The sequence below is a fragment of the Heterodontus francisci genome, chromosome 13 (assembly GCF_036365525.1).
Source record: "Heterodontus francisci isolate sHetFra1 chromosome 13, sHetFra1.hap1, whole genome shotgun sequence".
Lineage (NCBI taxonomy): Eukaryota > Metazoa > Chordata > Chondrichthyes > Heterodontiformes > Heterodontidae > Heterodontus > Heterodontus francisci.
The window spans coordinates 89,876,599-89,891,913 of NC_090383.1; the positions used below are offsets into that span (position 1 = coordinate 89,876,599).

Genomic DNA, 15,315 nt, shown 5'->3' on the forward strand with positions numbered 1-15,315 from the left:
CTAGCCCCTTCATATTGCAAAATGGCTGGTGCTGTTGAATCCTTTCCATTTACATTACACTGGAAGGAGCAAGCAGCCATCGTGAAACAGGAACTGGTCAAGTGGGAGCAGCGCTCCCTCTTCATTGCAGGTCAGAATCTGGTCATCAGGTGCGAGGCGCTCTCGGTGTTGCTGTACATGGTGTAGGTCTGGCCCATACCCCATTCCTGCGCCATGGTAGTCACGCAAGTCACCTTCCGCTTTGTCTGGAGATCGAAAAAGGACTGTGTCCACAGGGACACGATGTTCAAACCTCCAGATAAAGAGGGGTAAAACGTACTCAACATCACGCTCATCCTGATGGCCACCTTTGTCTATGGCTGTATCAAGCTGTGCGTAGACCCCCGGTATGCAAACATCAAGTGTCACTACGTACTGAGGTTTTATCTGTCCCCGGTCTTGCGAAGGATGGGTCTAGCCATGTTACCGCAGAACGTTCCATCCAGTTGGACCGAGCCATACCACCTATTCCTCCTGGAAAAGTTTGTGCAGAAAAACACCTTTGACCACAAGTACATCAGGCAGTGGTCTGCACGGAACGGCCTCAAGGCCTTGCGGGAAAAGGAGATGGTGGATCCTGTCAGATGTTTCCCCAAATACACTGTCAAACTCATTTGGCAGAATGCCTCATCACGAGAACTTTCAAACAAGCACCAAGACCTAGCTTGGCTGGCGGTGAGAAGGGCCCTCCCCATCAGATCCTTCCTGCACGCCTGCTACCCTCGAGATGGCTGCAGTGGGTAAGAGACCATCGTCCACCTCCTTCTGGAATGTGCCTTTGCAAAGCAGGCCTGGGAAGAGATGCAGTGGTTTTTGTCGAGGTTCATCCTGAGCAGCTCCATAACACAAGACTTTGTACTCCACCGGCTGTTCTCGGGGAAGCACACCAAGATAAACATCAACTGCTGCTGAAGGACCATCAGCTCAGTGAAAGACTTTGGTCTGCCAGAAACTTGGTGGTCTTCCAGTGCAAAGAGCTGTCCATGACAAAGTGTTGTAGATTGGCACATTCCAAGGTCCAGGACTACGTGCTGAGAGACGCACTAAAGCTTGGGGCAGCCGCCACAAAGGCTGAATGGGGAAAGGTGACTGTGTAAGGTCCTCCCACCATAGTGAACCGAGGGCCTGAAACCAAGTAAAACCCCTTAGGCTGTATGCACCAGAGAATGTTTTTGGTATGTAATGCAAATGTACATTGCATATAAAATGAAATGGCAAGAGCAGTGAGGCAGCTCATGTTCTATATCGAAAGAAACTGATCTTCTTTGCACTTTCTGAAATGTCCACTTTGAATTGTTTTGTAATGTACATTTTTTTTTACAAATTTTATGAATAAAGTATATTTTTGGGAAAAAAATTACATTAGACTGGCAGCAACAGACCAACAATTGTACATCTGCAATAGTTTGAAAGTCTTGAATCTAGACCAGTGCCTCCGACTTTTGCTAATGAGTTGGGGAATGCCACAGAAAACAAAAAGCGTTGATATTTGCTCCCGATGGTAACAGAAATTTCCAGATATATCATTATCATATATCTTTTCACCAGTTCTCTGTCAATTCCTTTCTATGTACAGTTCCACCGGTGTTGGTTATCTCTAGTACTTCAGCCAAGTGGTTTTTTACATGTGTGTCTTGACAGTGAGTGCTGGCAGGCTATATGACTGCAAGAGACAGCAGAATCAACACTGATCCTAGCCACTGGGAGTGGAAGTCATGATTTTTTTCCACTCTTTGATTCAGAGAGTCTGAAACAAATTGGAGTGCCCCTATTATCAGAAAATGCTGGAAATACTCAGCAGGTCAGGCAGCATCTGCAGAGACAGAAAAACAAAGTCAATGTTTCAGGTCTGTGACCTTTCATCAGAACTGAAACGTCATCCAACTGAAACATTAACGCTGTTTCTCTCTCCACAGATGCTGCCTGACCTGCTGAGTATTTCCAGCATTTTCTGTTTTTGCTTCAGATTTCCAGTATCTGCAGTATTTTGCTTTTGCCCCCTCATCACCCTGGTTAAATTGAACCAACTGCTTAGATAAGAAAACCATGTCTTGAGCTACTTTCCTGCTTTATTTAAATTACAGCCAGCAAAGTGGTGCAGGGGAAGGGGGCTTCCATTAGCAACAATATATGCATCGGCAAGGGATTCCATTGGCAGCGGTTGAAGAACAAGTCATCTGCCTGCTTTGGTGATCAGGAAATGGTGTTTGATGTGGAAACTGGAAAAATAACCTGCAAAATAAAGGAAGTAGGAAATGCCATTGATCTGGGCAGCACTCAGCCTTCTGCTGTTGGCACAATGTAAACGCTCAATGTAAAAGCACCATCGTGGGCTGCATGAGTGTTATGACCAGGTGAGAAATGTGTCTAGGGGTCTTTTGCTGTCTTTACCTGGTCTTATTGTAACAGGGTTTTATTTTTAAACACACTGTGTTTTGAGCTCCCCCCTTTTTGTGAATCCTTGTTCACAGCTTTCCAATTATAAGGCAAAGAAACCAACATACAAGGTTTTCTCGGGTTTAAAGGAGAAAAGTGAAGTTTATTAAAACTTAAACTTAAACTCTAATACAGTTCACACCTACGGATATATGATGCACCCACGCTAGCAAGCACACATAATATACACATGCAGATAGGGACAGAAAAGAGAAGAGGAAATTATAGTAGAGAGGAGTTTGAGGCAATATCAGAAGAGTTTCTTGTTTCCTGTGCTTCGAGCTCACTTGATTGCAAGTAGTCTTGCTGTTCGTCAGGGCCCAGTGTTCTTCTCAAACCTTGTTCACGTAGGAGACTTTTCTCTCTTTGAGGTTCACGTGCTTTCACAAGATTCAGTTCTGTGGGAAAGAGATGGAGTTGGGCAGGACTGGAGACATTCTGCTTCAGTCCCAGGAGCACACAGCTTTCTGCATTCAAATCCTTGTTGGAAGTTCAAATTCCAATGGCCAGCTAGTCTAAAACTAGTCTGACCACTTCTTTTGTGTTTGTGAATTCTGCTATTTTAGCAGTCAACCTGGAATGCTAGCTCCCCCCACCTTCAATGTCTGGTAATCAAAAGTCCATTGTTGGTTGAATGGGTCAGAGCAGGGTCTTTTGCCCCTTGTTCCAACACTGTCTGTTACTATGCAAATGTCTTTCCAGTCAGAGGTTTGTAATTTTAAGTTTTAATGCTCATGTGGCATAATAATTTGTGCCTCAGTCTTGGCAGGTGGGGGGTTTGCCTGACAATGAGTGATTGGTGTTGGAAATGTCACACCGCTCAGTAGTGATCATTTCATTTGATGTGTTGTAATTTAGAGGAAGCTTCATTTTGTTCTAAACTATGACTGTTTAAAATTAATATATTGCCCTTATCAATATTAAAAAGGAAACATTTATGATAAACAAATTACTTTCTTAAGTGTGTCCTATCATACTACGACACAGTAAATGCTTTCCCCATCTACAAACAATGACAGGTTTTCCATGGCCGTGCCCTTTAACTGATATGTACTATGTTCACATGGGTGAAAAACCCTGAACCTGAAACAAAAACTGTGGTGATAAAATGAGATTTTGTTCTTTTGCAGCAACCTCGGCCACCAACAATGCTCTACATTACTAGAATCGAGTCTGTAGGTAGCACGAGCAGAACTTTACAGCTGCCAAATTCTCACATTGAAATAATTGCTTGCATCACATGCGATGAGCCTCAGTTGCACTTTTAGCCACAGAAAAATATTACTCACATTTCCTTCAACCAGCTCATTCAGCTATTTGTTACAGCACCATCATAGGCTGCAGTAAAAACAGCAAACACTCAGCAGATCTGGCAGCACCTGTGGAGAGAGGAACAGAGTTAGGTTTCAGGTGATGAACTTTAAGTTCAGACAAAAGGTTTTTCTGTTTTCCTCTCGCCACAGATGCGACCAGATCTGCTATTTCCAGCATTTTCTGTTTTTATTTCAAATTTCCAGCATCTGCAATATTTTGTTGATGATCATAGTTTGCACCTTTGATGCAACAATTCTGTTGTCGGGCAACAAACAAAAATCCCTACATTTTCTCTCCTTTCGGTAACACTTATCTCAATGAGGGGAAGTTCAATTAAAACCCCTAGAATTTGCACCTTTTTGCATTAATACTACATTCAAGATAAATGTTAATTTGGTAGTGGTTGCACGCATTTGCACTCCAAGTGCTGTCAAGTCCAGTTTAATGATGAGTCTCCCTTTCTTTTATTTCAAATGTTTAAACAGAAATTCTTGCACACAAACAACAGCCATGTTTAAGAGTCTCAAAGATGGGCATTTCAATTTGGGGACAGAATGTTTTACAATAAAATGCTTCTGGATAATTTCTATGCTTGATTGCGAAGAGTTTGGAAGCCATACAGTAACATGCTTATCTTCTAGTTTCCAGGTCAGACAAACAGTCCACACACAAAAGCAATCTTTTCTCTTCACAAATGTCGATGGGCATTTTCTGTTTTTATTGCTCATATTTATTCACCTGGCTTTTTATGCTCTCCCAGTCTGACTCAATTTTAAGGATACACTGTATACCAACTTCTGTAACTGCAATGTACAATTGTATTTCTCTCCATCTCCACCGGGTCCTTTGGGCTGTGGACCTTTCTATGGTCCCTCTACCAAACTTGTTGCACAGTTGGCTTAATCTGAGTCAATCAGGTAAATGACATCTATTTTGTTTTCTCTCTCAGAATATCTTATTTCCTCAGAGTTCCATCCAACAATTTATGTGAGCCCTGACTAAAGCTCCTATAGCTGACATCTGTGGTGGGCAAGTTGCTGGAGTCTATAATCAAGGATAGGGTGACTGAACACCTAGAAAAATTTCAGTTAATCAGGGACAGCCAGCATGGATTCATGACGGGAAGGTCATGCCTGACAAGTCTCATTGAATTTTTTGAAGAGGTGGCTAAGGTAGTGGTCAGGGGAATGTCTATGGACGTTATTTATTTATATGGATTTCCAGAAGGCATTTGATAAAGTCCCACATAAGAGACTGTTAACTAAGGTAGAAGCCTATGGAGTTGAGGGCAAATTATTGACATGGTTAGGAAGTTGGTTGAGTGGTAGGCGACAGAGAGTGGGGATAATGGGTAAGTACTCCGATTGGCAGGATGTAACTAGTGGTGTCCCACAGGGATCTGTGTTGTGGCCTCAATTATTCACATTATTCATTAACAACTTGGATGATGGCATAGTAAGTCATATTTCCAAATTTGCTGATGATACAAAGTTAGGCGGCATTGTAGACAGTCTAGATGATAGCATAAAATTGCAAAGAGATATTGACAGACTAGGTGAGTGGGCTAAACTGTGGCAGATGGATTTCAATGTGGGCAGGTGTGAGATTATCCATTTTGGACCAAAAAAGGATAGAGCAGGGTACTTTCTAAATGGGAAGAGGTTAAGTACAGTGGATGTCCAAAGAGACTTGGGGGTTCAGGTGCATAGATCTTTAAAACGCCACGAGCAACTGCAGAAAATAATCAAAAAGGATAATGGAATGCTAGCCTTTATATCTAGAGGATTGGAGTATAAAGACACAGAGGTTATGCTGCAGCTGTACAAAACCCTGGTTAGACCCCACTTGGAGTACTGTGAGCAGTTCTGGGCACCACACCTTAGGAAAGATATATTGGGCTTGGAGAGAGTGCAACGTAGGTTTACAAGAATGATACCTGGACTACAGGGGTTAAGTTACAAGGAGAGATTACACAAATTAGGCCTGTTTTCACTAGAATTTATAAGGTTAAAGAGTGATCTGATTGAAGTCTTCAAGATATTAACAGGAAAAGACAGGCTAGATAAAGATAAACTATTTCCACTGGTTGGAGATTCTAAAACTAGGGGGCATAGTCTAAAAATTAGGACCAGACCGTTCAGGAGAGATGTTAGGAAGCACTTCTTCACGCAAAGGGTGGTAGAGGTTTGGAACTCTCTCCCACAAACAGCAGTTGAAGCTAGAACAGTTGTTAATTTTAAATCTGAGATAGATAGATTTTTGTTAAGCAAAGATATTAAGGGATATGGGCCAAAGGCAGATATATGGAGTTAGGCCGTGGATCAGCCATGATCTTATTGAATGGTGGGACAGGCTCGAGGGGCTGAATGGCCTACTCCTGTTCCTATGTTCCTATGTTCCTAAAGCTGGCAGGAACAAATTGTAGCAGGCAACTTTTGACTGAAAACTTGGTAGAGGCCTAAAAACAAATCGCCCAACTTGTTCAGTCTGTCAGGAGAAGGTGTTTGATGAAGAGGATATTGTGGAAATGGAATAAATTCCTATCAAATGGAGGGCGAGGAATGTGGCATCGGTTCTGGAAATACCGCTTAATTAGTTAGAAATCAAATGCTTAACACTGTTAAGCTGCTTTTATACTGAGACATGTTTTTGTCAGATTCAGGAGACTGACATCTGTTAGTTAGCTCCTGGTATTTACATTACAAAATCTGGCTTCTTTATCTCAGTGGCAGAATCAGAGACTCAATTTTACATGGATCTACAGTTGGGTTGCAGGGATATTTTGTGAGATACAAACCAACTGTGCCAAACCAAGCGTATTCAACATTTCTGACCATTGCCTCAATGCTACTTATTACAAGAAATTCTATCTGTATGAATGAACATGTGTAAGTAGTTTCTCCTGGCTTTCTGACTTGTCCGTATTATTCATGTGATATTATATGTCACATGCCTGGCAAGAACCAATCAGATACCAGAACCATGCAAAAAAAAAGTTAGCATTGCTAGCCCCTCACCACTTCTGAGCAATGCTTACATAATATTATGTTTGGAAACATTTTAAAAGACGCATTTGAGCGAAATAACTGTCAGTTGATTGACAAAAGATCGTTGACCAAAAACATTAACATTGTTTCTCTCTCCACAGAAGCTCCCTGACCTGCTGAGTATTTCCAGCATTTTCTGTTTTTATTTCAGATTTCCAACAGCTGTGGTAGTTTGGTTTTGATTTCTACTCTTTTGGATCCATTGAATTTATGATAGTGTTTTTAGCCATACCAGCTGGCAGAAACTAGGCAGATGGGCAATTAAATTCATTCAGATCACTTATTTATCCTGGAAAGACTGGGAGCTGATGTCCTGTGATTTTTCTGCTGCTCAACTGAAGCAGCAAGGACACCCACCCAAAACCTGATAGTGAAGCAGCATTGAGCTGTCAGGATATCCAGCATCAAAGAGGATCAAGGCCAGAAGAGGCCCACAAAGTTAAGTTGTTAACTCACCTGCTGAAAACTGACCCGGAGTTAAAAGCCATTATCATGTGCCTTTAACCGCATCACTGTTATAACTTGCACTGCCCAGCATAAATTACACGATTTCAGCAGGGAATAGAATATTTTATAATTTGTAGTTAAAGAGTGCAGAAGCATCATTATCATGGAACTATTTAGCACCCTTTTAATTTCTTTCTTTGCTCCTATGAAGAACTCAATCTTAGCACATGCATTATTTCTCAATTTACCATGTTTTTTCTTTCACTCTTTTTTACCTCAGTGTTTCCTACACTTCGGGCCTTGCTTCTTGAACTTGTTTCCAATGAAAACAAGGAAAAAATACAAGCCTGCCTGCATTCCACCTGACTCAGCCTTTCTGCTCTCTGTGTTAATTTGTAGAAGATTTAGAAATGCACAAGCACATTGCATGCATTATGAAGCAATAATGTATTAGCACATACTTTCCTGCTCCCTATACACATATATGCTCGCATTTGCTATATGGTTATATTTTAGTAATTCAGATTTAGTGGGTTCAGATTACAAACAGATATTCTGTTGTAGCTTAGCTAGGGCATTATTGATAAAGTCTCAGAGTCTGGATAAGGCCAACTAATAACTCTTTTATTATTTACACATCTCTATTTACACTCTCCACAAGCCTCTCGAGCTAGCATCCTTCGTGCTGCTACTCTCTTCCTCCAAAGCCCATTACCATGTGACTGTTACATCATCATCACTACAGTGGGAGGGGTTGTTCTCACTGTCTTGAACATTAACTCTTTCAGGTCCTTATACTACATCTCCCCCAAGTTTTTATCCATACATTTTCTTTAGGCTGCATTTGCTGACAACACTACCACAAGGTGGTGCTGCAGTGGCACATGCGCAAATGCAGCCTGTGCCACTAAAACGTCACAGTCTGCGATGTCAGCAGCTGCCAGGACTAAAGATGGCGCTGCTCAAATAATCACGCGAAGGCTACCTAAACACATGGCAGCACACAATGACAGGAGGGAGAGAGCGAGCGAGCGAACGAGCGAGCAGGACGGCCGGGGGGAGAGAGCGAGCGGGCGGGCCGGGGCTGGGGGAGGAGGAGAGCGCACCCGCCACCACCAAGGTCTTTGGCTGTGCTCTCTCCGCTTCCCCCACCCCCGCTCTCTGCACGCGTTACTCGATGACGTAATCTGCACATGTGCCAACCAGTCCTGGCAATGCGGAATGCAGCGCATGTGCAGAGAGTAGGAGCCAATCTGCGCATGTGCTGCGTTGTCAATAATCACTTTGTTTTCTTTAACATATATAGATTCTTGACTTTACCTACTACCCTTTCTCCAAGTCCCTGACCTCACAGATTTAGTCTGTTAGGAGGTTTCACAACTCTTACTGATCTTGTTCTAGTTTGAGTGGAATGATCAATAGTCTTCCTTGCAAGTCTTGATTGCTAACTTGGTTGATTTTTACGAAGGATTGTTTACTCTCGGTTCCTTCTTCATCATCTGGTTCTTCCAAATAACTGATTGCCTGTTGCTTCTGGGGAATAGGGATGGTGTTTCTCCTATTTTTGCATATATTCCCTTCTGTTGTGTGTACCACATACAATCTCTGAAAGCTTTCATATCTGTGAATTACAGTACCTTCCCTTTCTAGGTCTTGTATCCATACTCTTTGGCCTTCATTTAGTTTCAGTAAATCTCTGGCACAAAATCTTTTCTTGTAATTTTGAGTTTGTTGCCTTCTAAAAGCGTTTTCCCGGTCTCTTACTCTTTCATAGTCCTGAACATCCAATCCTGGAAGCAATTTTTTAGGCAACATAGGAAGTTGCGTTCTTATCTTTCTCAGGTGATAGTCCACACATCAATGGTGTAGATTGATAAATTAGAAGTGAGGTTGGAAGGTCTTAATTCTTCTTCAATAAGGACTTTGTGGTTCTTACATCACTTCCTGCTTCATTATTCAACTGTGGATAATGTAGTGAACTTGTGACATGTTGAAATCCCATTCTTGTCTCAAACTGTGTGAAATATTTATTTGCAAACTGTGGTCCGTTGTCTGACAGCACTCTGTCAGGGATACCATGTGTCGCAAAGATGTCTTGTAGAATTCTTATAACTGCTTCTGTTGTTGAATCCAACCTTCTTGCTTCTATCCACCTTGAGAAGTAATCATTGATAAGTATGTCAGACTTTCCATTGAACATGAATAAATCCATACCCAGACGTTCCCATGATCTGGTCAGAAATTGAGTCGGCATCAGAGGTCTAAGCTGTTCTGGTCTTTGTATTGCACAGATCTGAATCACATTTTCTATGTCTTTGGATATTCCTGGCCACCGCACTGATGATTGTACCCTTGCTCTTCCCTCTGTTATTTCCATGTGGCCTTGATATCTGATCTAAGTGAGGGAATGACTAGAACATTGAACATAGAACATAGAACAGTACAGCACAGTACAGGCCCTTCGGCCCACGATGTTGTGCCGAACCTTTAACCTACTCTAAGATCAAACTAACTACCTACCCTTCATTCTACTATCATCCATGTACCTATCCAAGAGTCGCTTAAATGTCCCTAATGTATCTGCTTCTACTACCACCGCTGGCAGCGCATTCCACGCACCCACCACTCTCTGTGTAAAGAACCTACCTCTGACATCTCCCCGAAACCTTCCTCCAATCACCTTAAAATTATGCCACCTGGTGATAGCCCTTTCCACCCTGGGAAAAAGTCTCTGGCTATCCACTCTATCTATGCCTCTCATTATCTTGTACCCCTCTATCAAGTCACCTCTCATCCTTCTTCGCTCCAATGAGAAAAGCCCTAGCTCCCTCAATCTTTCTTCATAAGACATGCCCTCCAGTCCAGGCAGCATCCTGGTAAATCTCCTCTGCACCCTCTCTAAAGCTTCCACATCCTTCCTATAATGAGGCGACCAGAACTGAACACAATATTCCAAGTGTGGTCGAACCAGGGCCTTATAGAGCTGCAGCATAACCTCGCGTCTCTTAAACTCAATCCCCCTGTTAATGAAATCCAACACACCATACGCCTTGTTAACAACCCTATCAACTTGGGTGGCAACTTTGAGCGATCTATGGACATGGACCCCAAGATCCCTCTGTTCCTCCACACTACCAAGAATCCTGACTTTAAGCCTGTATTCTGCATTCAAATTCGACCTTCCAAAATGAATCACTTCACACTTTTCCAGGTTGAACTCCATCTGCCACTTCTCAGCCCAGCTCTGCATCCTGTCAATGTCCCGTTGCAACCTACAACAGCCTTCCACACTATCCACAACTCCAGCAACCTTCATGTCATCGGCAAACTTGCTAACCCAGCCTTCCACTTCCTCATCCAAGTCATTTATAAAAATTACAAAGAGCAGAGGTCCCAGACAGATCCCTGCGGAACACCACCGGTCACCGAGCTCCATGCTGAATACTTTCCATCTACTACCACCCTCTGTCTTCTTTGGGCTAGCCAATTTTGTATTCAGACAACCAATTTCCCCTGTATCCCATGCCTCCTTACTTTCTGAATGAGCCTACCATGGGGAACCTTATCAAACGCCTTGCTAAAATCCATATACACCACATCCACTGCTCTTCCTTCATCAATGTGTTTTGTCACATCTTCAAAGAATTCAATAAGGCTTGTGAGGCATGACCTGCCCCTCACAAAGCCATGCTGACTGTCTCTTATCAAACCAAGCTTTTCCAAATAATCATAAATCCTGTCTCTCAGAATCCTCTACAATAATTTGCCCACTACCGACGTAAGACTGACTGGTCTATAATTCCCAGGGTTATCCCTATTCCCTTTCTTGAACAAGGAAACAACATTTGCCACCCTCCAATCATCCGGTACTACTCCAGTGGACAGTGAGGACACAAAGATCATCGCCAAAGGCGCAGCAATCTCTTCCCTCACTTCCCGTAATATCCTTGGGTATATCCCGTCTGGCCCCGGGGACTTATCTGTCCTCATATTATTCAAAATTTCCAGCACATCCTCCCTCTTAACCTCAACCTGTTCGAGCATATCAGCCTGTTCCATGCCGTCCTCACAAACGACCAGGTCCTTCTCACTAGTGAATACTGAAGTAAAGTATTCATTTAGGACCTCCCCTACCTCCTCCAACTCCAGGCACAAGTTCCCTCCACTATCCCTGATCGGCCCTACCCTCACTCTGGCCATCCTCTTGTTCCTCACATATGTGTAGAATGCCTTGAGATTTTCCTTAATCCTACCTGCCAAGACTTTTTCATGTCCCCTTCTAGCTCTCCTAAGTCCATTCTTCAGTTCCTTCCTGGCTACCTTGTAACCCTCTAGAGCCCTGTCTGATCCTTGCTTCCTCAACCTTAAGTAAGCTTCCTTCTTCCTCTTGACTAGCTGTTCCACATCTCGTCATCCAAGGTTCCTTCACCCTACCATCCCTTCCTTGCCTTATCGGGACAAACCTATCCAGCAGTCGCAGCAAGTGCTCCCTAAACAACCTCCACATTTCCGTCGTGCATTTCCCTGAGAACATCTGTTCCCAATTTATGCTTCCCAGTTCCTGCCTAATAGCATTGTAATTCCCCCTCCCCCAATTAAATATTTTCCCATCCCATCTGCTCCTGTCCCTCTCCATGACTATAGTAAAGGTCAGGGAGTTGTGATCACTATCACCGAAATGCTCTCCCACCGAGAGATCTGCCACCTGGCCTGGTTCGTTGCCAAGCACCAAGTCCAACATAGTCTCCCCTCTAGTCGGCCTATCTACATATTGAGTCAGGAAACCTTCCTGGACACACCTGACAAAAACTGCTCCATCCAAACTATTTGCACTAAGGAGGTTCCAATCAATATTAGGGAAGTTGAAGCCACCCATGACAACAACCCTGTTACTTCTGCACCTTTCCAAAATCTGCCTCCCAATCTGTTCCTCCGTGTCTCTGTTGCTGTTGGGGGGTCTATAGAAAACTCCCAACAAAGTGACTGCTCCTTTCCTGTTTCTGACTTCCACCCATAATGACTCAGTAGACAAACCCTCCTCGACGACCTCCCTTTCTGCAGCTGTGATACTATCCCTGATTAGCAATGCCACTCCCCCACCTCTTTTACCTCCCTCCCTATTCCTTTTGAAACATCGAAACCCCGGAACATCCAACATCCATTCCTGCCCCTGTGATATCCACGTCTCCGTAATGGCCACAACATTGTAGCTCCAAGTACTGATCCATGCTCTAAGTTCATCACCCTTATTTCTGACACTTCTTGCGTTTGTCATTCGGCGGTGGCGTATTGGTAATGTCACTGGACTAGTAATCCAAAGACCTAGGCTAATGCTCTGGGGATATGGATGCGAATCCCACCATGGCAGATGGTGAAATGTGAATTCAATTAATAAATCTAGAATTAAAAGCTAGTCGATTATCATATAAAACCCATCTGTTTCACTAATGCCCTTAGGGAAGGAAATCTGTTGTCCTTACCTGGTCTGGCCTACATGTGACTCCAGACCCACAGCAATGTGCTTGGCTCTCAACTGCCCTCTGAAATGGCCAAGCAACCCACTCAGTTGTCAAGGGCAATTAGGGATGTTGGTGCCTTGCCAGCGACACCCACATCCCATAAAAGAATATTAAAAAAAACAAATCATCAATGATTGTGAAGTATTTTCTATCTTCGTAGAAAGTTTTCAATGTCTTCCCAATAGGACGTTCTTATGGCCACCCTTGTGTGCAATACTGCCTTACCTAAGTACATTCTTCATTCCTTTTTTGGGTGTGACAAATTTCTTGCAGTTTTTGTATGCTTGCCAGCCATTGTTGTGCAGTATATTGCGAAGATAACTCGATCTTGTCCTCAAAATTCACATCATGCTGTGTCAGAAAGGTCTACAGTCACTTTTGATAGCGTATCAACGGACGTTTGCATCTTTCCCGGAAATATATGGCCTCGTACTTATATCTCATCAATCTTAAACAAAATCTTTGGATTTTTGGAGGCATTTTGCAATCTCCTTCTCATCTAACAAAGATACCAAAGGTTTATGGTCTGGCTTGATGGTGACTCTCAATCTAACAATGTAATCAGAAAACCTTTCACATGCCCATTTCATGGGCATGTGAAATTACTGTATACCTTGTCTCTGTCCCAGACAAAGCTCGAAATGCATAGTATATTGGTCTGCGAAAACCATCAGGTTGCTCCTGGAAAAGAACAGCCCTTAACCCTGTGGAGGAGGTGTCTGCAGCTATCGTTGTTGGTAGTGTAGGGTTATAGTGTGCTAAGATGTCCGTCAATATGAGCATCTATTTAATCTTCTGGAATGCTTGTTCTTGATGTGAACTCCAACACCCCACTTGATCATTTTTGAGAAGTTGTCTTAGCAGCTCTGATACCTGCGTTAAATGAGATAGAAATTTGGTTTACTGATTCACCATTCCAAGGAATCTTTGGAGCAGTTGAACAGAAGTAGGAATAGGGAATTCTTACTTTAAATTACAAGAGTAAAACAAATGGACATGGTCCACATTAACAAAATGTAATTATAGAACAATAGTAAAAAAAAAAACTCTTCATGGGTTGATGCAGCAAATACCTTAGAACCATTTAATAGTTAACAGAAGGTGGGGAAAGATATAGTAGTGTCATTTTCGGTGGATAAATTACAAACTGACTAGCTTTCCTCATCTTTAATTATCTGGTGATCTTCTGAAAACAAGCCACGAGAAACAAACAATTGCATGCAAAGAAAGTTATCTGTGGTCTGCCATTATACATTGACTGCTTACACGGTGTCCCAAGAAATGGATTGATGTCTTGGAGAATTCATACTTCTCATTCAGTGTTAGCCCTGCTTCTTGGAGCCTTTTTAAAACTGCTCGAATACTTTGTTCATGTTCCTCTACTGACCGCCCATGTATCAGGATGTCATTAATGTGAGAAATGAGCCCATCTAAGATGCTAGACATAGATCTTTTGAAGATCCCTGGTGCGGATGTTATCCAAAAAGGTAGCAGATTGAAACAAAACCTTCTGAATGGTGGTATGAATGTCGTTAGTAATCTTGAGGTCTCATCTAAAGGAACCGGCCAAAACCCCGATCGGCATTGAGTTTGGTAAACATTACACTCTGAGATGATTTTGCCAAGCTGTCATTCACTGTGGACATTGAATGAATTTCCTACACCACTGCTTTGTTAGGCTGAATTAAATCCACACAGATACAAAGAACACCATTTCATTTTGTGACTGGAACCATAGCCGAACATCACTCTGTCAGTGTCGTAACAGGAGAAATGGCTCTCATCCTAGAGTCATAGAGATATACAGCACTGAAACAGGCCCTTTGACCCACCAAGTCTGTGCTGACCAACAACCACCCATTTATACTAATCCTACATTAATCCCATATTCCCTACCACATCCCCACCATTCACCTACCACCACTAGGGGCAATTTACAATGGCCAATTTACCTATCAACCTGCAAGTCTTTGGCTGTGGGAGGAAACCAGAGCACCTGGCTGAAACCCACGCGGTCACAGGAAGAACTTGCAAACTTCGCACAGGCAGTACCCAGAACTGAACCTGGGTCGCTGGAGCTGTGAGGCTGCTGTGTTAACCACTGCGCCACTGTGCTGCCCAACTGGTCAGCTCTTCCAGCTGGTCTTGGACTTGGTCCATCAACAGATGAGGTATCTTTCTGGGTGCAAAGATACATATGATCTGGCATCTTGAGGTGTGATTCTATCCTCTGTCTTGAGTCTTCTGAGACCTGAGAAAAGTTTTGGATAGTCTACTTGAAAGCGACTGTTTACCTGTGGCTGTTTGACTTCATCAATCTTCTTGATCAGGTGCAGGTCTAATCACACTTTCCTGCTGAAGAGGGAAAATTCTTGGTTTTGCAAGACGTATATGGTTTCCATAATTTGTCTCCCTCTATATTGGAAAGTTGCGTGAAGCGTACCCTTCACATTCAGTGGGTCCCACCCAGACCATGCAACTGTGTGTCTGCCGGTTGTAGGCAGTGTCTGATA

General features: G+C 43.0%; 1 long non-coding RNA gene across 1 annotated transcript in view; it reads right to left on the reverse strand.

Moving 5' to 3' along the window:
• The window catches only part of LOC137376493 (uncharacterized), a 69,754-nt gene that overhangs the window by 12,394 nt on the left and 42,045 nt on the right, over positions 1-15,315 (reverse strand). The window contains exon 3 of the long non-coding RNA XR_010976255.1: positions 3,765-3,854. This is a non-coding gene — a long non-coding RNA (uncharacterized lncRNA). The remainder of the gene's footprint in view (positions 1-3,764; positions 3,855-15,315) is intronic.